The 21,231-nt window shown below is 40.4% G+C and overlaps 1 long non-coding RNA gene across 1 annotated transcript in view; it reads right to left on the bottom strand.

Annotated features, from left to right (window-relative positions):
* The window catches only part of LOC135088690 (uncharacterized), a 166,952-nt gene that overhangs the window by 137,247 nt on the left and 8,474 nt on the right, over positions 1–21,231 (bottom strand). The gene's annotated exons all lie outside the window — the stretch shown is intronic.

Below are 21,231 nucleotides of genomic sequence, written 5' to 3'. Positions count from 1 at the left end.
ATTTCAGGTGTCTTTATGTGGAGTTACGTAATGTTTTATTCATCTATTTATACATTTACCTTTCGTTTTTTTTTTTATTTTTCATCTAATCTTTTTTATTTACACAAGGAGGATCAGGTGTAAAGATATTATATAGTCTTTCCTTTATCAATAGTTGAGTACTTTAAACTTTCACACTGTTTTTTGAGTTTTTCCTTCAAGTGTTGCGTTCTCTGATCAATCAAGGCCACCCGTGTCAGGTTTTGTAAGGAGGCTTTCAGTGGGTTGAGAGGAGACACAATATACGTGAAGTGTAAGTGGATGCAAGAAAAATTACGTGGCATCTGATCAACTCTATTTCATGTGAGTTTTGAATATTCTCTTTCTTTTTTCTTTTTCTTAAGGACTGATGACCGCTCGCTAAAATGAGTGATAATAAAATACAATATAAAATGTAAAAAATCCATTGACAGATATAGATACAAATAGATAGATAAAACAGATAAAAGACTATGAAAAAAACACACATATATACACATCAACGAAGTATACAATCACATGCCAGAAAAAAACAAACAAACAAACACAACAACACTTGACCGAGCCACACTTACCCACAAAACCAGATAAATTTTCCCATATTACTTTCCCCATCATTTTTCTCCTCAATCTCTTTGATAACGAGGTATCTATATATGCGCGCAGCCCCTATCATGGTGTGCCTCAATTACAGGAAGGGAGGATCACTCAACGGCAATAACAAAGGGCACACGGAACCACTGGCCGCGAGAGACTGGCTGTTTGTATTGTGTTTTGTCCACGTGTCGCCACTCCTCCATTTCCAGTAACAAAGGGATGCTCTCAAATGGTTAATAAAATAAAATGATACAAAAAAAATTATATAAAAATGATACGAAAATTGCCAGTGCCTCCAATACAATTATAAGGGGCTTGTGTTTTTCTTTGTTTTCTTTGTTTTTGTTTTTCATGTTTCTATTTCTGATTTGTTTGTTTTGTGTGTGTTTTATTTAGTGTTTGGTGTGTTTCTTCGTTCGTTGTCATGTGTTTTCTTCTGTTCTAAGTCTGTATCTGTAATGTTTGTTTTCACATTTATTGATTGATTTATTATTATTATTATTTTTTTTTTTTTTTATGTTTGTGTGTTTTTATTCCTCCCTTTGTTGTTAAGCATTTCCTTGTATTCTAATTCTACATTCTGTGTTTTTTTTTTTACTGTTCTTTTTTCTTCGTCATTTATCAGTTTATTATCAGGATTATTATTGGTTTACTTCTGATTCACTTTCACTTTCTCAACTTAATTTTTTTTTCTAAGAGTTCAAAGAAATTCCAACCCTTCTTAGTACACCTATAGACATTCTAATCACACTATTTCCTCGTTACCTATTATTTCTCCCCCAACTCTCCTTTCTCTTATATTTCTTCTATACGTATAATTAACTTCATTATATACTGATTCCAGACTCCAATCCTCGTTTGTACACCTATAGACATTCTGATCCCACTACTCCCTCGTTAGCTTTTATTTCTCTCCAACTCTATTTTTTCTTATATTTTTTCCTCCACTTCAAAACAAGTTATTTTTTTCTGAGTTTAGACGCGATTCAGTGTTGGTTTTTACACATCTTAAGGGTTCTCGATCTCTTTACCCTCCTCGTAGTCTTCCTCCTTCTTCAACGCCTACAGAATATGCTAATTCCTGGGACTTAAGAGGCGATCTGATGCTATTCTTGTTCATTTTAAAGGTTCCTGATCGTGTTCACATTCCTATCTTCCTCCACCTCCTCCTCCTCCTACGCCTCCTCTTTTTCCTCCTCTTCCGCCTCCTTCCTCTTCTTTTGCTAATTCTTCAGAGTTAAAGAGCAGATCTTATGATACTTTTGTTCATTTTAGAGATTTCTGATCGTATTTTCATTCCTGTCTTCCTCCTCCTCCTCCTCCTCCTCTTCCTCCTCGTTTTCCGCATTGCACTTTTTTTTTTTTCCTCGTTTTCTTTTTCTACCTCTGTCAAAGATAACGACAACACGGAAAGGCGGCTCCGCGTAACCACTGCATGAGACGAAAAAAAGAAAAAAAACAAGAAAAAAAAAGAAAAATAATATCTTCTGTGTCACGTAGGTAAAACGATGAGTCTGACCCACCAGCCATCTGCCGCAGTCTCTCTCTCTCTCTCTCTCTCTCTCTCTCTCTCTCTCTCTCTCTCTCTCTCTCTCTCTCTCTCTCTCTCTCTCTTTTATATCGACTGTCTTGTATTGCCTTCCCGGAATGCATGAGTTTCCGCCTTCCTCTGTTTCATCCCTGACTAACGCATAAAGATCTCTGTAAAATGTCGTAAAGTGACTTCACTCAAAGGATTTTCTCTATTTTACTAGCACCTGTGAACCTCTCTCTCTCTCTCTCTCTCCTCTCTCTCTCTCTCTCCTCTCTCTCTCTCTCTCTCTCTCTCTCTCTCTCTCTCTCTCTTTAGTGTTGTGTTGCTAAAAGGACTGATTGATCTTTTTTTTTCTCACTTCTTTTTCTCTATCTCATTCTCGCGGTGTTGTCTTTCTCGCTCGTTCATTTCGTTCCTGTCTCTCTCTCTCTCTCTCTCTCTCTCTCTCTCTCTCTCTCTGTTCTTGAAAATCTTCCAGCATCCATTCTACACTAATTCTAACTGGTTTTAGTGAAAGCTACGGGTTTTCTAAGTTTGATTAGGTTAGTTTTCAAGATTCCAGTGACAGACTAACGGGTATCATGCACCGTCAATAAAAGAAAACAGGAAAAAAAAGGGAAAACTTGCATGAACTTTTCTAATTATGTGTGATCTTTGAATACGAGTCTCTCTCTCTCTCTCTCTCTCTCTCATCTCTCTCTCTCTCTCTCTCTCTCTCTCTGACATTCCGGACTAAACTAATTATTTTCGTCACGGGGCGTTCCATTTCCACTCAAATTTTCTCACAGACACTTTTCGGAATCGAGCGAACTGCCTGCGGTTAATTCATTCCACATTTTGTCCCGTTTTTTTTTTTTTTTTTTTCTTTTTGAGTTGGGTATTTCGCTAAAAGGGAAGGAGAGGGGGTGATGGTATGATTCCTCTTATTTACCATGCCTTGAAAGCTACCCCGTGTGTGTGTGTGTGTGTGTGTGTGTGTTCGTGTGTACGTTCTCGTTTGATGGAACAGGTGACGTGATTTCGACGTAAAAAAATGCAGGTAAGTAAAATCTTTGGTTGATGTTTTTCAACTAGATTCAAATGGATTTTTTCTTTTTCTTTTTGGTGTGTGTGTGTGTGTGTGTGTGTGTGTGTGTGTGTGTGTGTGTGTGTGTGTGTGTGTGTGTGTGTGTGTGTGTGTGTGTGTGTGTAGGTGTGGGGGAGGAAGGAAGGAAGGAAGGAAGGAAGGAAGGAAGGAAGGGATGGGATTTCTCTCTCTCTCTCTCTCTCTCTCTCTCTCTCTCTCTCTCTCTCTCTCTCTCTCTCTCTCTCTCTCTCTGCTCTGTCTATTTATCCCTGTATCTATCTATCTGTCTATATCTATTACTCTAATATACCTAATCCTTTCATCATCTCTCTCTCTCTCTCTCTCTCTCTCTCTCTCTCTCTCTCTCTCTCTCTCTCTCCTCTCTCTCTCTCTCTCTCTCTCCCTCCCACAAAGGGCGTCTGTGGGGTGGATCGAGTACCGGTCAGGGGGACAGAGCTTTCCTTTCAACGTTCTCAAGCAGGTCTTAGTTTCAGAGGTCCCGGGAAATACGTCTTTATGCCACGCACCTCCTGAAACCTGAGAGTCGAGGCGGCTAGGAGTGATGGCATGCAGGATAGGCGGGTACTTGCCACGTAGCCAGGCAGCACTATCTTTAGGTTTGTAAAGTGCGGGGGTTTGAGTACAGTTGAGGTGAAATTTGACAGGTGATGTGTTTTTTTTATTCGTTATTATCATTTTTATTATTTTCTTCTTGTTCTTCTTATTATTATTACTGAATTCTTCTATATTGTTTTGTCTTTTTTTATTTATTTATCCAAGATTGTTATTTTTTTCCTATGCCTTTTCTTCTTATCGTTCTATTATCCTATTTCTTGGTATTCTTGTTTCTATCATAATTACTCTACATATAGTTTCTCTTTTTCGTATAGTTTCTCTTTTTTTTTTGTATCTCGTTTTATTTATCCAAGATTGTGATGTTTTCTTCCTGTGTCTCTTCTTGTTATCCTCTTATTATCTATCCCCTTTCTTCGTATTCCATTCTTGTTGTCATTGTAATTCTTCTACGTTTTTTTTCCTTCCTTGTATCTTTTTTTTTATTTATTTATCCAGGATTGCTATATATTTTCTGAGTCTCCTCTTTTTATCCTCCTTTTATCCTCCTCTTATCTGTTTTTTTTTTCCTTCCTCTTGGTTTTTCATCTAGTTATCTATTTATCATCTCGTCCTCTAACTCTTTTTCTTCGTACTTCATTCTTGTTTTCATTAAAATTCTTCTATATATATTTTTTTTGTAACTTTTTTTTTTTCATTTATTCACCTCAATACTTAATTTTCTTATCCTCCTCTTATTTTTTTTTCCTTGATGTTCTTTTCTTTCTTCCCTCGCCATCCTTCCTACATGACTTATCCTTTACAAACTGTCAGGTGTTTTTATAGTCAGTGTCACGCCTGTCCTCCTTTCCATACTCCCACGCACACAATCCCCTTCGTGAAAACTTTAGATTCCTTATTCTTTTTGTTTCGCAGCGGTTTATTTTCTCTTTTTTTTATTTTTTTTATTCGTGTCAAATTTTTTGTATTCACGTTTTTTTTTTTTTTTGCTTCGTTTGATGTTTTCTTTCTCTTGCTCTCTCTCTCTCTCTCTCTCTCTCTCTCTCCCCCTTTAACTTGTATCTATGTGTATGTTTTTTTCTTTCTTTCTCCTCAGTATCCCTTCGTTTATCCTCTCTATCAGTTCCTCTTCATCTTTGTTTCACTTCATTTTCACCTCCATCTTCATCACTTCATTCTCATCACTTTCTTATCTCCATCACTTCATCCTCCCTCTCCATCACACCCTCACCTCCCCCCACCTACTCCTCCACCTCCTCTTCACTTCTATTAGTTATTCCATTCCATCACCTCCTCCTCCCCCTCTTCCTCACCTCTCCATCCCAGCACACTCCCTCACCTACTCACTCATCTCTCTTTCTATCACCTCCTCCACTTCATCTCCACTCCATCACCTTACTCTCATCTCCATCACCACCTGGACTCCCACATTCGACCTGGCCCTCCCCCCACAGTAATGTAATGGACTTAAGACCCGAGACCCGCAGCATCAGGTAGACTACTGGGACAGGTAACTTCGGCCTTAAGTAAAGAGGCTTTGTGTTCCCTGGTACTCCTGTGGCTCCACTTTACTCTGTACCTTTAGAAGTAGTGGTCGTGGTGGTGGTGGTGATGGCGGTGTTTGTTGTTGTTGTAAAAGTAGAAGCTGTAGAAGTTGTAAAAGAAGTTGTAGAAGAGAAAAGAAGAAAGGAGTAGTAGAGTAGTAGTAGTAGTAGTAGTAGTACCTCCCCATCCATCTCTCCACAATCTACTTACACCTTCTGCTTCTCCTCCTCATCCTTTTATTCCGACCCCACCAATACCATCCCTTTGTCCTCACTCTCCCCCCTTCTCCTCCTTCTCCTCCTCCTCCTGCTCCCTTCCCAGCTCGTCCACTAAGAAAACATTCACCTGTTTACGCACTCCCCCTGATCTACACTATGCTTCCTTACTCTCCTTATGCAAATGAAGGTCCGCCGCCCCGCTACCAGGTTAGGGCCGTGAGGGGAAGGCGAGAGCGAGGCGCCAGTATAATATGTAACGCGTACGGACACGGTTGCTGCCACCCACACGACTCTGGCCAGGGAAGGGAAGTGAGGGAGGTTCTCTTATGTACTGTTTGGGTTCTTGCTGGTGGTTCGTGGCTGTGGTTCGTGGTTTGTTGATGTGTTCACTATTTGTACACAGTTTTTTTTTTTTTTTATTGTATTATTTATTTACTTATTTTTTGTTTATTTTTTTATGGTTGTTTTAGTTCTGATTTCTCTTTTTCTTTTTGTTTATAATCAAGTGCAGTTTTGGGAAGCTTAGTTTTGTGATGTGGTGTTTTAAATAGGTGGAAAAGACGGAATTTATCTTCTATTCTCTCTTTTTTTCTTCCTATGAGTCTATGTAAATCGTTTTCTTTTTTTTTCTTCCTTCTTTCTCTTTTCTTTTTTCTTTCTTCATTTGTTTACCAATGTATTTATCTCTTAGCATTCGTTTTTTTATTTCTTCGTTTTACTTTATTGATTGACTGGTTGACTTATTTTCATTTATTTATCTACTTTTATTTTATTTGATTTAATTTGTCCTTTCTTTTTTTTCTCTCTCTTGTTTTATTAAAGAGTCAGCGGCTTGGTATATAACACTGGGTAATTTTTTTCCCACAACATTCACATTCCCTCCCTCCCTCCCTTGCTCCCTCCCTCTGTCCTCACCCGTCAAGAATGAATAATCTCAACGCCAGTTACGTTACGTGGGTACGGATGATTAGTTAATACCACAAAAAAGAAGAAAAAACAGCGGTCAACGAGCTTCATAAAAATATACTGAAATGGAAGTGGCTTCAGTCTTGTCCCCTGTCATTGTTGCTAATACTTAAATCTCTCTCTTATGGGACCGAGAAACCTATCAGTCAGCCACAAAACTCTGTCAGTCAGTCACTCAGTCAGTCAGTCAGTCAAGGAGTTGGTTGGTCACTTGCTTATTTCTTACTTAGTTGGTTATTTAGTTACTTATTCATTTATTTAATTGGTTAGTAAGTTAGTTATTCAGCCAGTTAGTTAATTAGTCGGTGAATCAGTTGGTTAGTTATTTAGTTAATTGGTTACCCCCATTACTTAGCTAGTTATTTAGTCAGTCGCGCCGCCAGTCAGCCAGTCAAGCAAGCAAACACTCAATCGGTCAGTCAACCAATCAGTCATTCTTTCTCCCCTCACCCTCACACTCAACCCTTCTTCACCCTCCTTCCTACATCTTGGTTTGCTGAATGATTGAGGCGCGAGAAGATAGTCTGAGAAGCACGCGGTGGGGAGCTAAAGGGGACAGGCAGGGGTGACCCACATAGCGAGCGGGGCGTGCTGGTGGGGAGGACGAGGAGGAGGAAGTGGGAGTGCAGCATGCCCCGTGTAGGCGTTGGAACAAAGGTGCGCACTGTTACCGTCATAAGTAAGTACAGGCGCCCTTTTCCAGACACGTTTATACTGTCTTGCACCCCTTGCCGCGTGTTTACGAGAGAAGGTGGAAGGTAAGGTAAGCTATACTCGTGCGTGTATGGAGGTGGGAGAGGTGGCAGAGATAGGAAAAGGTTAAAATATAGGCACAGTTTCTCTATATTTTTTTCTCTCTCTCTAAAGAAAAGTTGAAATATAATAACATTTTTTTTTCTTTAGTTATTCTTTTTCTCTTTCCCTCTTTTTCTCTCCTTCCTACACACGCCTCAAAAACACACCTGCCATCTACCTCATAAGTGGTAGTAGGAAAAGTTTTAGTATAGGCGTATCTTTTTTCCTCTCTCTCTCTCTTTCCCTATCTTTTTTTTTTTTTTTTGCCTCCTACTTCCCCTTCCTACACATCTGGATACGGTCTCAGATACACACCTGCAATTTGTAAACGTGGAACAAGTTAAGGTATAGAGGCAGGGTTTTTCTTCAATCTGCCCTACACACCTGCGAATGGCCTCAAACACACACCTGTAATCTTCCTTATGGGTGGGAAAGGTGGAAAAGATGGGAAAGGTTAAAGTATGGAGGTAATTTTTTCTTTCTCCCTCTTGCTGTTTCTATACGTGTCTTTTTCCCACCTACTGTTTCTTCCTACACACCTGCACGTCTCAAAACACACATGTCATCTACCTTATGAGTGAGAGTATGCAGGTGGGAAAGGTTAAGGTATGGAGGAACGGTTCTTTTCTCTCTCTCTCTCTCTCTCTTTCTCTCTCTTTTTGTCCTTTTTCCACCTACTTCTACCTACACACTGCGCATCGCTACAAGTGAAGTGGAAAAATAAAGGTATAAACGCATTTTCTAGTTGAGTAATCTATATATTTTTTTTACCTATCTATTTTTTCACCTGTCTGTACTTCCGTGACATCTACCCATCCATCTACTTCCCAAAATCCAGGTTTTTGTGTATTTACTTCCTTATCTATCAGTCTAACACATCCACTACTAACAAACCCTAAACAAACCTAACAATAAACAAACACCCATTAATTCTAAAAACCATTAGATTCATCCATATCATAAAATACCCTTTCATCAGCATCATCCTTCCTTCACCTCTTACTCTGCCCTGAATAAAAAGGAGAGAAGGAAGGAAGCATTATTAAAGGCGCGGCTCAGACTCCACCTTCGTGACCTCTCAACCTCCCAGCCTCTCGCGTGTTCACTGAGCCACATTCCGAAACACCCAAAGACCCAGCCAGGTTCCAGTTCTAGGGCATTCACCTCCCCCGGCCCAGGTTCAAAGTCCCCGCGTGATAACTTTACTGCAGTCAATATCTCTTTCTTCGGTTCTGGTTTTGCTGGTTCAGTGTCTCGGTGTGTAAAATTAATTTGTTGTACTTCTGCCTACGCACCTCTGATCTTTGTCTGAATTTTCGTTTTTGTTTTTTTTTTGCTTGGTTTTGTTTATTTGTTTGTTCCTTTCTTCGTCCTTTTCTTCGTCTTCATCTTTTCTTCTTCTTCAATTTCTTCATCTACTTGGTTTTTCTTTCTTTTTTCCTTTTTCCTTGCTCTTGTTCCTGTTCTTCTTATTCTTGTTTTTCTTGTTCTTCTTCCTCCTCCTCCTTCTCCTCCTCCTCCCACTTCACAGTTATCCTCAATAGAATTTAATTACACGAAACAAGAAAATTAAAATGAAAAAAAAAAAAAAATAAGCCTGTAACATGAAACCAAAGAGCCAAGCCATTTCCAATCATAATTACAAGTGACCGGAAAATTAATAATGATAAAAGAAATGAATACATAATATTAAAGAGAATTCTTCCACTCATACAAAAAAATAAATTAATATGATCGTTTGTATTGTTTTAATTTATCCTATTTTCTTTCAGTAATGCTAGTAATGGTGATGATCGTGTTAATAGTAGTAGTAGTAGTAGTAGTAGTAGTAGTAGTAGTAGTAGCAGTAGTAGTAGTAGTAGTAGTAGTAGTAGAGTTAATATTCAAAACTATCCTTAATTACACTTCAAAACAATATAGCTTTAATAATAATAATAATAATAATAATAATAATAATAATAATAATAATAATAATAATAATAATGAAGATGATGATAATAATGATAATAATAATATGTAATTCTATATAACCGAACTTTCATATACTTATAAAGGTAAAAACTGCAAGTAATCAAATTAGGAAAGGTAATTCACCTTTTCAATGATGTAATAACAGGTTAAAGGTTATACATATAAAAATACATTAGGAATAAATGGTGTCTTTTCTCAATTATTCATGTATCAGATGGATGTCTTAAGGCGCGTTTTCTTTCATTATTTTACCATTGACTGATGTAGAATGAAACTTGTACGAAATTAATTTGCTGTTAATAAGTCATGTATCTATCTAACCATATCCATCTATCTATCCGTCCATCTATCTATCTATTCATCTAACTCTCTATCTAACCCTTTATTTATCTGTTTATATACTTATGCATCTTTCTATCTATCTACCTTTCTTTCCACCTATCTTATCTTTATCTATCTATCCATCCATGAATCTAATCATTTATCTATCTATCTATACTAATCCATCTTTCTATCCACCTACCAGCCTATTTATGTCTATCTATCTATCCATCTATCTCTATATATCTAATCATTTATTTACCAATCTATCTATCTATACACTTATCCATTTTCCTATCTACCTATCAACCAATTTATATATCTACCTACCAGTCTATCTTCATCTTTCTCCCCAATACGAGGCAGCGGTAATGGATGTAAAGAGGTGCACATTTTTTCCCGCCAAATCTTCTGCCTGACCTCATGAAGTGGCAGACTCCTGGATCCCGGCAGGTGTTATTATGACCCAGGTGAAACACGGTGGTCGAAACTTGTGCTAATGAAGAGAGAAATTAGGTGAGCCAATAATTCCAACCTGATCCCTCTCCTCCACACATTACACCCCCTCCCTCTCCCTCTCCCTCTCTCTCTCTCTCTCTCTCTCTCTCTCTCTCTCTCTCTCTCAGTGCACGATCACGCCTTGCGAGCAATACTGAAGTTGTTTATATCTTCCATGACCAGTTTCGCTTCCTCATAGACCGGTTTCCTCCTCCTCCTCCTCCTCCTCCTCCTTTAACCTCGTCTACCTCTGATCTCTTATCTCTTCCTCCAACACTACAGTAACCTCCTCTTTCTTCTCCTCCTTCTTCTCCTCCTCCTCTTCTAGCTTCCATTACCTGTAACATCCTCTCCTGACCTCCTCTAATCTCTTCCAAAACTAGCTCCTCCTTCACCTCCTCCTCTTGCTCCTCCTCTAATCACTACCCCCTCCTACTCCTCGTTCTCCTCGTCCTCCTCCTACTCCTGCTCCTCCTCTTCCTCCTCTAACACATACAATTACTACTCCCGTACGTACATTGACTATGTTATATTACAAATGTGCACCACTACTTTTTATGTGTTATGTTAGAGTGTTCGTTATAGTCACACGTGTAGAGGCCACCATAGAAGTAACACAGCTTCCCTTCATCCCCTCCTGTATAAATTCTAGATGTATATTTTTTTTCCAGTTTCTCTCATACTGCGTGGAACTTTTATATTTCCATGCCAAGGTGGAGGAAGTGGTGGGTGGGTGGGGAGGAGCCTTCTGCTTTACTATCCTGTCTTTTTACCCTTTAAATAGTATTGCAAGGAACTAAAGGTATGTTGCTGCTTCGTTTTTCTTTGTAATATCTGGGAGACCTACTTTTTTCTTCTTATTCCTCCTCCTCCTCTTCCTACTTCATTATTCTGTCTCTCCCATTAGTAGTTAGTGGAGGATAGTTATACAAACAGGCTAGTAAGGGTCTCAATATCTGCTGCTGTTTGTCTTCCTTTTGTATTCCTTTCTATTCCTCCTGTCCCTCTTCCTCCTCCTTCTCTCTAAACAAACTAGTAAGAACCTCAACATCTGTTACTGTTTGCCTTCCTTTTGTATTCTTCCTCCTCCTCCTCCTCCTCCTCCTCCTTCTCGCATCCTCGTATCACCTGGCGCCGTGTCCCTTGCTTGCTTATCTAATCCAGGCTTTTGTCATGAGCAAGGCCAGCATTCTGATCCATTGCGGCTGAACTGCAAGCATCTTACTCCATAAATCTTGCCGCAGTGTTGCCTCGTAATGGGCGGGTCATGCAGGGTCGCGCCGGCGGGTGGCTGACCTGAGGAAAGGATCGCCGCGGTGTGGGAATAGTGAAGTCGTGATAGTTTTAAAGGGTCATTCTGAATTATGATGTGATAGTTAATGAAGAGAAATAGTGGTGTGTGTGTGTGTGTGTGTGTAGTGGTGATATTAAATGTGAGAGGCAGAAAATGTGTTGAGGTGAGTTAGTAATTGCGAAATAAATAAAGATAAGTGTGTCTGAGTGTGCGTGAGAGAGAGAGAGAGAGAGAGAGAGAGAGAGAGAGAGAGAGAGAGAGAGAGAGAGAGAGAGAGAGAGAGAGAGAGAGAGAGAGAGAGAGAGAGAGAGAGAGAGAGAGAGAGAGAGAGAGAGAGAGAGAGAGAGAGAGAGAGAGAAAACTGAGAACCTAACCAATTTTACACCAAGATTTACAACGCAGACAAATCACAAACACACTCCCTCCCCCTCCCTCTCCTCCCTCTCACCCCCATCCCACTCCCTCTAGCTCTCCCAATAATGTGATTTTTATGCTGTGACAAACGACCCCCTAATTACCATCACTAGCTATAAAGGGTAGTTAGGAATCCAACACAACATCCTTCCCACACTTCTCCTCAGCCTCACCTGCGCTCACCTGCCTAAAAAAGGAACACCAGCCCCTCAGGTGAACGTATCATAAGAGGAACAGCTCTTCTCCACACTATGCTGCGTTCAAGTGCTTGGAGGCGTATTAAGTAAAGCGTTTAATTAATGAGATTGAAGAGTGATTAAGGGAAGTTTAGTGTTTTGTTTTGTGTGTCCCTCTCTCTCTCTCTCTCTCTCTCTCTCTCTCTCTCTCTCTCTCTCTCTCTCTCTCTCTGTTCGGGTACGTTTTACAGAATTTTACATTGTGATCTGCATCTCTCTCTTAATTAAGGGAAGTTTAGTGTTTTGCTTTCTCTCTCTCTCTCTCTCTCTCTCTCTCTCTCTCTCTCTCTCTCTCTCTCTCTCTCTCTCTCTCTCTCTCTCTCTCTCTCTCTCAGCTTTTCTGTCTTTCTTTTATTTCTTCCTTTTTCGTCTTCTCTTCCAGCCATTTTTCTTTTCCCTCGTGAATCATCAAACATTACCTTCCTCTCTCTCTCTCTCTCTCTCTCTCTCTCTCTCTCTCTCTCTCTCTCTCTCTCTCTCTCTCTCTCTCTCTCACGCTGCACTCAGTAATGAAACAACATGACTTTCTCATTAACATAACCCGAAACACAATGAAGCTTTTCTTAACTTCACTCATCTCTTTTAGTATTATGTTCCCTATGTTCTTCCGCCGCACAGAGTTGACTAGTTAAAATAAATGTAGATAAAAACATACCCTCTTTTATACACCATGTCTTCTGGAATCAGTTCTCCTTAAAGATTCCAGTTTTTTTTTCCTTTATGTATTTTTTCGTCTAGGAGCAGAAGGGAAGGAGAACAACAACAACAATAAGAACAAAAAAAACAAGAACAAGAGTAAGAAGAAGGAAAGAGAGGAGAAGAAATACAACAAAAACAATAACAACAACAACGATAGAGGCTTGGAATCGCTGTCCTTCATCACACAACAAGCGTAGCACTCTCATTCCCCCAAACAATAAGATAAAGAATAACAAAGAGAACCACAATCATACAACTAAAATTCCTTCCAAATCTTTATCATTTTCATCTTGCCTCTCGGGTCAAAACACAGCTAAACATCAGTATTTACGCCGGGACTTTCCTCAGGCACCGGCAGCGCACCGTCACTCGAATCCCTGGCATTTTTTTTTTCACTAATCATAATGAAGGTCCGGAAAAAAACATGGACTTAATAATCACTGGTAATGTCTATAATAGTTAGCTGGCAACCTCAGTGTGTAGATTTGGCAGCCGACCGCTACAGGCGCCACCAATAGTAATTGTAACCTAACCCTCTGCCTGTCTGTCTGTCTGTCTGCCTGCCTGCCTGCCTGCTGCCTGACGCTCCCCCCGGGCCGCCCTCGCCTACAGGACACAGAAAATGGAACACACGCCTCAGACACAGAACTCACGGTTGTTTGGGAGTGTTCTGACTACTGACTCACTCTGTAATGACCACTACTGTTTCTGATTCATTCTGTAAACACTTGTACTTCTTACTCACTCTGTAATAAGTACTTCTGACTCATTCTGTAGCAACTATTTCTTGATTCACTCTGTACCAACTAAAACTCGACACGTTAAGACCTACAATTTGTGACTCAAACTCTAACAATCATTATAAAAAAAAAAACGATTTATGATTCACTCTAACAACTACTACTTCTGCTTCACCCTGTAATAACTAATTCTTTAAACTCACCAACAGCTACAACTTCTGCCTCACCCTGCAACGACTAATCCCTCTACCTCACCAACAACCACATACAACTTCTGCCTCACCCTGTAACAACCGCCGTCTACTTCTGCCTCACCCTGTAGGCGCGGCGTAATATAATCAGGTTTACGATACTCATGGGATGTTATAATTCTATGTAACATAACGCAGGAAAAAATGGTGATGACATTCATTTTTTTCACTCCTACACATTCTCTCTCTCTCTCTCTCTCTCTCTCTCTCTCTCTCTCTCTCTCTCTCTCTCTCTCTCTCTCTCTGGTAATGGCATTATTTCTTTTTTCTCACTCCTACACCTCTCTCTCTCTCTCTCTCTCTCTCTCTCTCTCTCTCTCTCTCTCTCTCTCTCTCTCTCTCTCTCTCCCAAGAAAGGCACAGGCGTGAGTGAATATTAAACAATCCACTCCGGATGGTGATGTTAAAAGGAAAGAAAAATAAGGAAATTATTGCAGCATGAAGATAGATTAAAAGTGTGTGTGTGTGTGTGTGTGTGTGTGTGTGTGCTTACTGTACGTATAGCCTTCAAAATCTCATGTGCGTGGAATATTTACACAAAACCAAAATAAAATCCACAAAAAATAAAACAAAATCGCGTGTGGATAACCCCCTAAAAAAGTTCCCCCCCAAAAAAAATCACCAAAAAAGAAAAAAAAAAAACAAAAAACAAAGGTGCGTGTCACTATGATCAAGAGAACACACACACACACACACACACACACACACACACACACACACACACCGTGACTTAAGTAAACATTATCTCCGCCGCGCCCCCAGAGACTTGTGGGACACGATTCTTTCATTTTCTTCCCATTTTCTTTCCTCCTCGTCGCTATCTCAGGGGAGACTCGCGTGAAGGTGTGTGCGTATAGAAAATGAAAGCTGCTAATGGGCAAACACGAGGAATTATTTCATACAAAGCCGACACACTAGACAGAGAGAGAGAGAGAGAGAGAGAGAGAGAGAGAGAGAGAGAGAGAGAGAGAGAGAGAGAGAGAGAGAGAGAGAGAGAAAGTTTGTGGTGTTGGTTGATGATTATGGTAATGATGATGATAATGATGCTTAACAACAACAACAACAACAACAACAACAAACTACTACTACTACTACTACTACTACTACTACTACTACTACTACTACTACACTACTACTACTACTACTACTACTACTACTACTACTACCACCACCAGTACCACCACTAACCCCACCACCACCACCAACAAAAACAATAACAACACCCACAAAAACCTCTCCCCTTTTAACACACACACAGACACACACACACACACACACACACACACGCTGACCCCACCCACCCCATAAACTCCAACCCACTAACCTACCACCCCACCCACTAGCACACACCCATAATTCAACGCGCCCTCGCTCAAGGCTTGATAAATGTGCCAAATAATAGTCTTCGAAGGCAATGACAAATAAAAACGTCACAAACCATTTCACGGGAGGAAAACTGCGGCATACATATGTAAAATGCAAATGAGGTTAAGCTTACTAAGTCTTCTTTTTGTAGTTCACGTGTTATTTGTCAGGGAGCAAGAATTAACAGCGACCTGAGGAGAATAATATAAGAGGGAGAGATGGGGTGGTGGGTGGAGAGGAAAAGGGAGAGAAGGGGAGAGGGAGAGGGAGAAAGGAGACAGGAGGAGAAGGTAGAGGAGCGGAATAGTAAGAAAAACAATAACACAAACAACAACATTAACAAGAACATGAAGATCAAGAACAATGACAAGTAGTAGTAGTAGTAGTAGTAGTAGTAGTAGTAGTAGTAGTTGTTGTTGTTGTTGTTGTAGTAGTAGTAGTAGTATAAAATAATAATAATACGACCTCAAATACCAAAAAAACACACTTAACCTAACCTGACCAGAAATAAAAAAAAATAAATAATAATAATAATAATAAGACAAGTCAGGGAAGGGGAAAAAAATAATGGAATGAAAGAAGGAAACGAAGAATACAACTACAACAATTTCCTGAACACGAGCTCAGAAGGAAGGAAATAAAGGAAGAAGGGAAACAAGGAGGAAGACAAGAGAAAGAAAAAAAAATGAATGAAAGTAAGAAGACAATGATGGAAATAAGCAGGAGAGTAAAAGTAGATGAAAAAGATAAAGTAAAGTAAAATATGAAAGGAGACAAATAGAAACACAGAATAAAAAAAAAGAAACGATGCTACGATGGAAATAAGGAAGTGAGAAGGAAGGAAGGAAGGAAGGAAGAGAGGAAAGAAGGAAGGAAGAAAGATATAGAAAAAAAAACGAACGTACAGAAGAAAATGAAAAGAAGCGCGTACACAACAGAAAAAAAGAACTAATAAAAAAACAAAGAAGAGAAAAAGAAACAATGAAAAAATGGAGAAAAGAAACAAATAAACAAAAGAGAGAAAGAATATGAACAAAATGAAAGACAGGAAGCAGGAAATAAAATAAACAAACGACAGTACAAAATAAACAAAAAAAAAAAAAGAAAAGAAAAACAGAAAAAACCCAAGATAAAAAAATAAAATAAAAAAGAAAAAGTAAACATAAAACAAAAACAACAAAAAAAAAGAATTTACCGAAGGAAGAAGGAAGGAAGGAAACAAGGAAGAAGAGAGACAGACAGACAGACAGACAGACACAGAGAGAGAGAGAGGGAGAGGAAAGAAAAAGGTGTGGACGCTTGGGAAAGTGAGGAGAGGAGGGTGGGGAGTGAGGGGGGTGGGGAGGCGTCAGGGAAGGGGAGGGGGAGAGGGGGGAGATGTGAAGGATGTGCCCAAGGGTGGAGGCGCGGCATTTATAGCCCAATACTGCGCCTGTATCGCAAGGTCCAATTTTCCGCGGACACCTTTCCTTCTCTCTCTCTCTCTCTCTCTCTCTCTCTCTCTCTCTCTCTCTCTCTCTCTCTCTCTCTCTCATTACATTTCATTGTCTGCTTTTCCTTTCCATCCTCAGTTTTTTTCCTTCCACCTTATTTTTTTTTATTTCATGTTCCTTTTTTTTTTTTCGTTCTCACTCCCTTCTTTTTATTCAACACGCAGGCTTCAATTTCTTTGTTTTTTTCTCTCTTTCTTTCTCTTTGTTCTTGCACTTCAGTATACACAGTCCTTGTTTCCTTCAGTTAAACAGTAACAACTTTTTCCTACTACTACTTCTCTTCCTGATTCAATCCTCGCTCTCTTATTCTCTCTCTCTCTCTCTCTCTCTCTCTCTCTCTCTCTCTCTCTCTCTCTCTCTCATCTTCCACTATCCTCTTGGGAAGTGTCATTCTCTCCCTTCCTTCCTTCCTTCCTTCTCATTTTTCTATCTCTTCTTCTTTCCTTCTCTTCCTTTCTTCTCATTTCTCTATCTCTTTACCTTCCTTCTTTCCTCTCTCCTCTCCTTACCCTCACATCCAAAAATAAGACCTATATCTGTTGCCTTTTATTGCTTAGCCAATCATAATCGAGCTGGTCCAGGTAAGGGATAACAAGTGGTTACCTGGTGCACCTGAAAAAAAAGTGTTTAGTTTCGCTTAGTCGCAAAATTTCAAGAAGTGTTGCAAAATGTGTGATTATTTTTCTTTTTACGTGCGTGGAAAAGTGATGTTGATAAGGTTTTTGGAGAGAGAGAGAGAGAGAGAGAGAGAGAGAGAGAGAGAGAGAGAGAGAGAGAGAGAGAGAGAGAGAGAGAGAGAGAGAGAGAGAGAAATGCGTGTTATTTTCAGTGACTAATCATTTCGCTTCCTTTTCCTCTTTTCCTATTAATCAGTCTTTCTATTTACTTCTTATATATATTCCTCCTCCTCCTCCTGCTCAGTCCCTTCCTCCAACCTTGTATGTGTGAGTGTGTATGTCTGTGATAACCATGATAAAAACACGTGCGTTATCTCACTCCCCTCTTCCCTCACCACCACCACCACCACCACCACCATCCCTCGCGGCGCCAAGGGAGGGAATGAACAAGTAGCGGGCTGTCCGGGGTGGGGAGGGAAAATTATATCAGAGAATGGCGACTTGGAGGAAACTTTGGGGCGGGTTGTTAAGTAATTTCAAACGCCAACATAAATCACGTTTTAAAGTGGAAGCATTCTGTCCCTCTCTCTCTCTCTCTCTCTCTCTCTCTCTCTCTCTCTCTCTCTCTCTCTCTCTCTCTCTCTCTAGCCCTTCTTTCCCTCCCTGCTATCCATTCTCTACACCCCCTTCTCCCTCCTACATCCTATCTACTCCTCCTCTCCTTCTCCTAACCCCATTTTCTACCACTCCTCTACCCCTCCTCCCTTGCCCTCCCTTTCTACCATTCCTTCTCCCCCTTCGTATCCCCTTCTCTACCCATCCTCCTCTTCCTTTTCCCCTCTATTCCCTCTCTACCCTCCTTCTCTGCCCCCTCCCCTTTCCCTCTCCCTCTCTCTCTCTCTCTCTCTCTCCCCCCTTCCAGGTCTCACGAACCCTACTCTGCATGTATAATGTGTATGTATGAGCTACACATTTGTATGCTTATGTATACCGAATAACATTTTTTTCCCCAGGCGCCCCCGCTGGAATACACGGAGCAGGTAATGTGTCGCAAGCTCCCACGTTCATACTTACATGCGCACGTGCAGGTATAAACGTACATAGAGCACAACGCACGCACGTACTGACATACTTCACTGTTGAGATGCGTGTTTATGTTTCTACGTATACATTTACACCAGTGAGAGAGAGAGAGAGAGAGAGAGAGAGAGAGAGAGAGAGAGAGAGAGAGAGAGAGAGAGAGAGAGAGAATATACCGTACTTCTGAGCAGGGAAAAAAGTTGTTTACATGTATGAATGTAGAAAAATGTAGCGCACGTGTTTACTACAACGGCCATAAACAGGAAATGTATAATGTTTTGATTTACACACACACACACACACACACACACACACACACACACACACACACACACACACACACACACACACACACACACACTTCCAATTTGCTAAGTGACCTTCGCCGTATGATTAGAATGACAAAAGCAAAATTCCTGGCAGAGAGAGAGAGAGAGAGAGAGAGAGAGAGGAGAGAGAGAGAGAGAGAGAGAGAAACATCCAACAGCATCTACCTGAACAGCAATCTCAGCTCTATATCAGTCAAGAGTTTGGAAAGGAATATTGTAGCAATGACTTACCAAGGAATACCTGTTCTTTCATTAGGACCAAGACCAAGGTGAGTCAAGGTAAACCCACCTAAGCATCAAGCAAACAAGGAAGAGCACTAGTGAGAATTCCTAACTCAATGAGACCAATTGAGCATTACCATCAGGAGAAAGAGAAAGAGAGAGAGAGAGAGAGAGGTACGAAGAATCTAATGATGTTGGTAGTTAGATGCGCAGGTGTTGGAAATACCAACCAATCAAAGGGCCGTGTGTAGGAAGGCTAGGTCAGGAATGGCCAATCAGATTCCTACGATGCTTGTCTGGTTTTTACGGTGTATTTCGTGGAAGAGAGGAAGAAGACAAAATGGATGAGAACTTAAGAACAAGAGAATAAAGGAAGGTACAAGAAACTATCAGGCGGAGAACGAAAGAGGAGATAGGAGAGATAAGGAGAAGTATTATGTACAGATGGAAGTGAATAAGGTTAGCTTACGTAATGGGGATCGAACACATGCACACACCCGCGCACACAGACAGACAGACAGACAGACACACACACACATTACACACATATCACAATCCCTTTTTAAATTGTTCAAAGGTGTGTGTGTGTGTGTGTGTGTGTGTGTGTGTGTGTGTGTGTGTGTGTGTGTGTGTGTGTGTGTGTGTGTGTGTGTGTGTGTGTGTGTGTGTGTGTGTGTCCTGGCTTTTCTGACGTGTCTCTCTCACCTGTTCACAACACCTAATTTGCTCACTTCGACGTGCTCTGGATATTGCTAAATAATTCCCGCCCGCAAAATGTCACTGAAAAACGCAGCGTGCCTTGGCAGACTGCGACACTAGAGAGAGAGAGAGAGAGAGAGAGAGAGAGAGAGAGAGAGAGAGAGAGAGAGAGAGAGAGAGAGAAAATTGTAGACGCGCACTTGAGTCAGGAAAAATACACAACACAAATATTATTGCTACTATTCTGCTGCTGTTACTGCTGCTGTTACTGCTTATACTAATGATACTACTACTACTACTAACACTACTACTACTACTGCTGCTGCTACTACTACTACTACTACTTCTGTTCACTGCCACTAATACTGTTGTTCTACTTCTACTAATATACCTACACCTACTACTACTACCACTACTACTACTACTACTACTACTACTACTACTACTACTACTACTTCTGGTGCTACTACTACTACTACTACTACTACTACTACTACTACTCTCCCTGCTCCTCCTCCTCCATCCACAACTATTCAACTAGAAAAAAAAAACATACACAAAAGCCATGATAAAGTAGAGAAACAAAAGAGAAACGAGGCAGAAACTGAAACTTACAATTTAAACACGAAACACACACACACACACACACACACACACACACACACACACACACACACACACACACACACACACACACACACACACACACAAGAATAAACTAAACCAAGCAGAAGATTGAGAATTGAATATGGATTGGATGTATACAGTATTGATGCGATTTATAGGACACAGGATAGATTAGAAGCACCAGGGAATTGAACATGGCAAGAAGAACTGCGAGTTAGACAGAACACGATGATTGGTGGATATCGTGACCACAGCCTCTTCCTACCACGAAAAAACAACGGCATTGAGCTGTAACCTGCTGCGCTACACTTAAAAAAGGAAAAAAAAAGGTGGAAAAAAACAGATAAACGTGGGTACTACATACACACGATCATGCAAACTGAATTATAGCCTACCGTGCTGCACTCGTACTTAAAAAAAAAAAGGAAAGAAGACCAGGAAAAAAAGCAGACACACGTAGATACACACGCTCATGAAAACTAACGTGAAAAAAAGGAAAATACGCACAAACGTACATACACACGGTTATTAAAAACTAATCTGAAAACAAACCAACACGAAAAACACAGGTAAACACACACACACACACACACACACACACACACACACACACTCATACATGAAAACTAGCTTGAAAAAAGTGATAAATGACAGTAATAATGAACAGCGCAAATATACGTACATACACTACATACCTACATATCTACACACACACACACACACACACACACACACACACACACACACACACACACCTATCCCTCGCCCTTCCTTCTCCAATTATGCCATTTTTCATTGAGAGGGTATTCGTTTTTACCTTGTGTGGTCTGTTAGTTATTCCTTTCTCTCTCTCTCTCTCTCTCTCTCTCTCTCTCTCCCTGCTTCTTATATTTTATTCTAACATTCCTGGAAGAGTCCAAATATTCCAGAGGGAGATCACCTGACACCCAGAAAATATGTCACAATTTCGTAAGAGTAAGAACTGGTGGTGGTGGTGGTGGTGGTGGTGGTGATGGTGGTGGTGGTGGAGGAGGAGGAGGAGGAGGAGGAGGAGGAGGAGGAG

This window comes from Scylla paramamosain, chromosome 31 (assembly GCF_035594125.1).
Source record: "Scylla paramamosain isolate STU-SP2022 chromosome 31, ASM3559412v1, whole genome shotgun sequence".
NCBI lineage: Eukaryota > Metazoa > Arthropoda > Malacostraca > Decapoda > Portunidae > Scylla > Scylla paramamosain.
The sequence above is the reverse complement of the archived record's forward strand: the minus strand, read 5'-3'. Positions and strand labels throughout refer to the sequence as shown.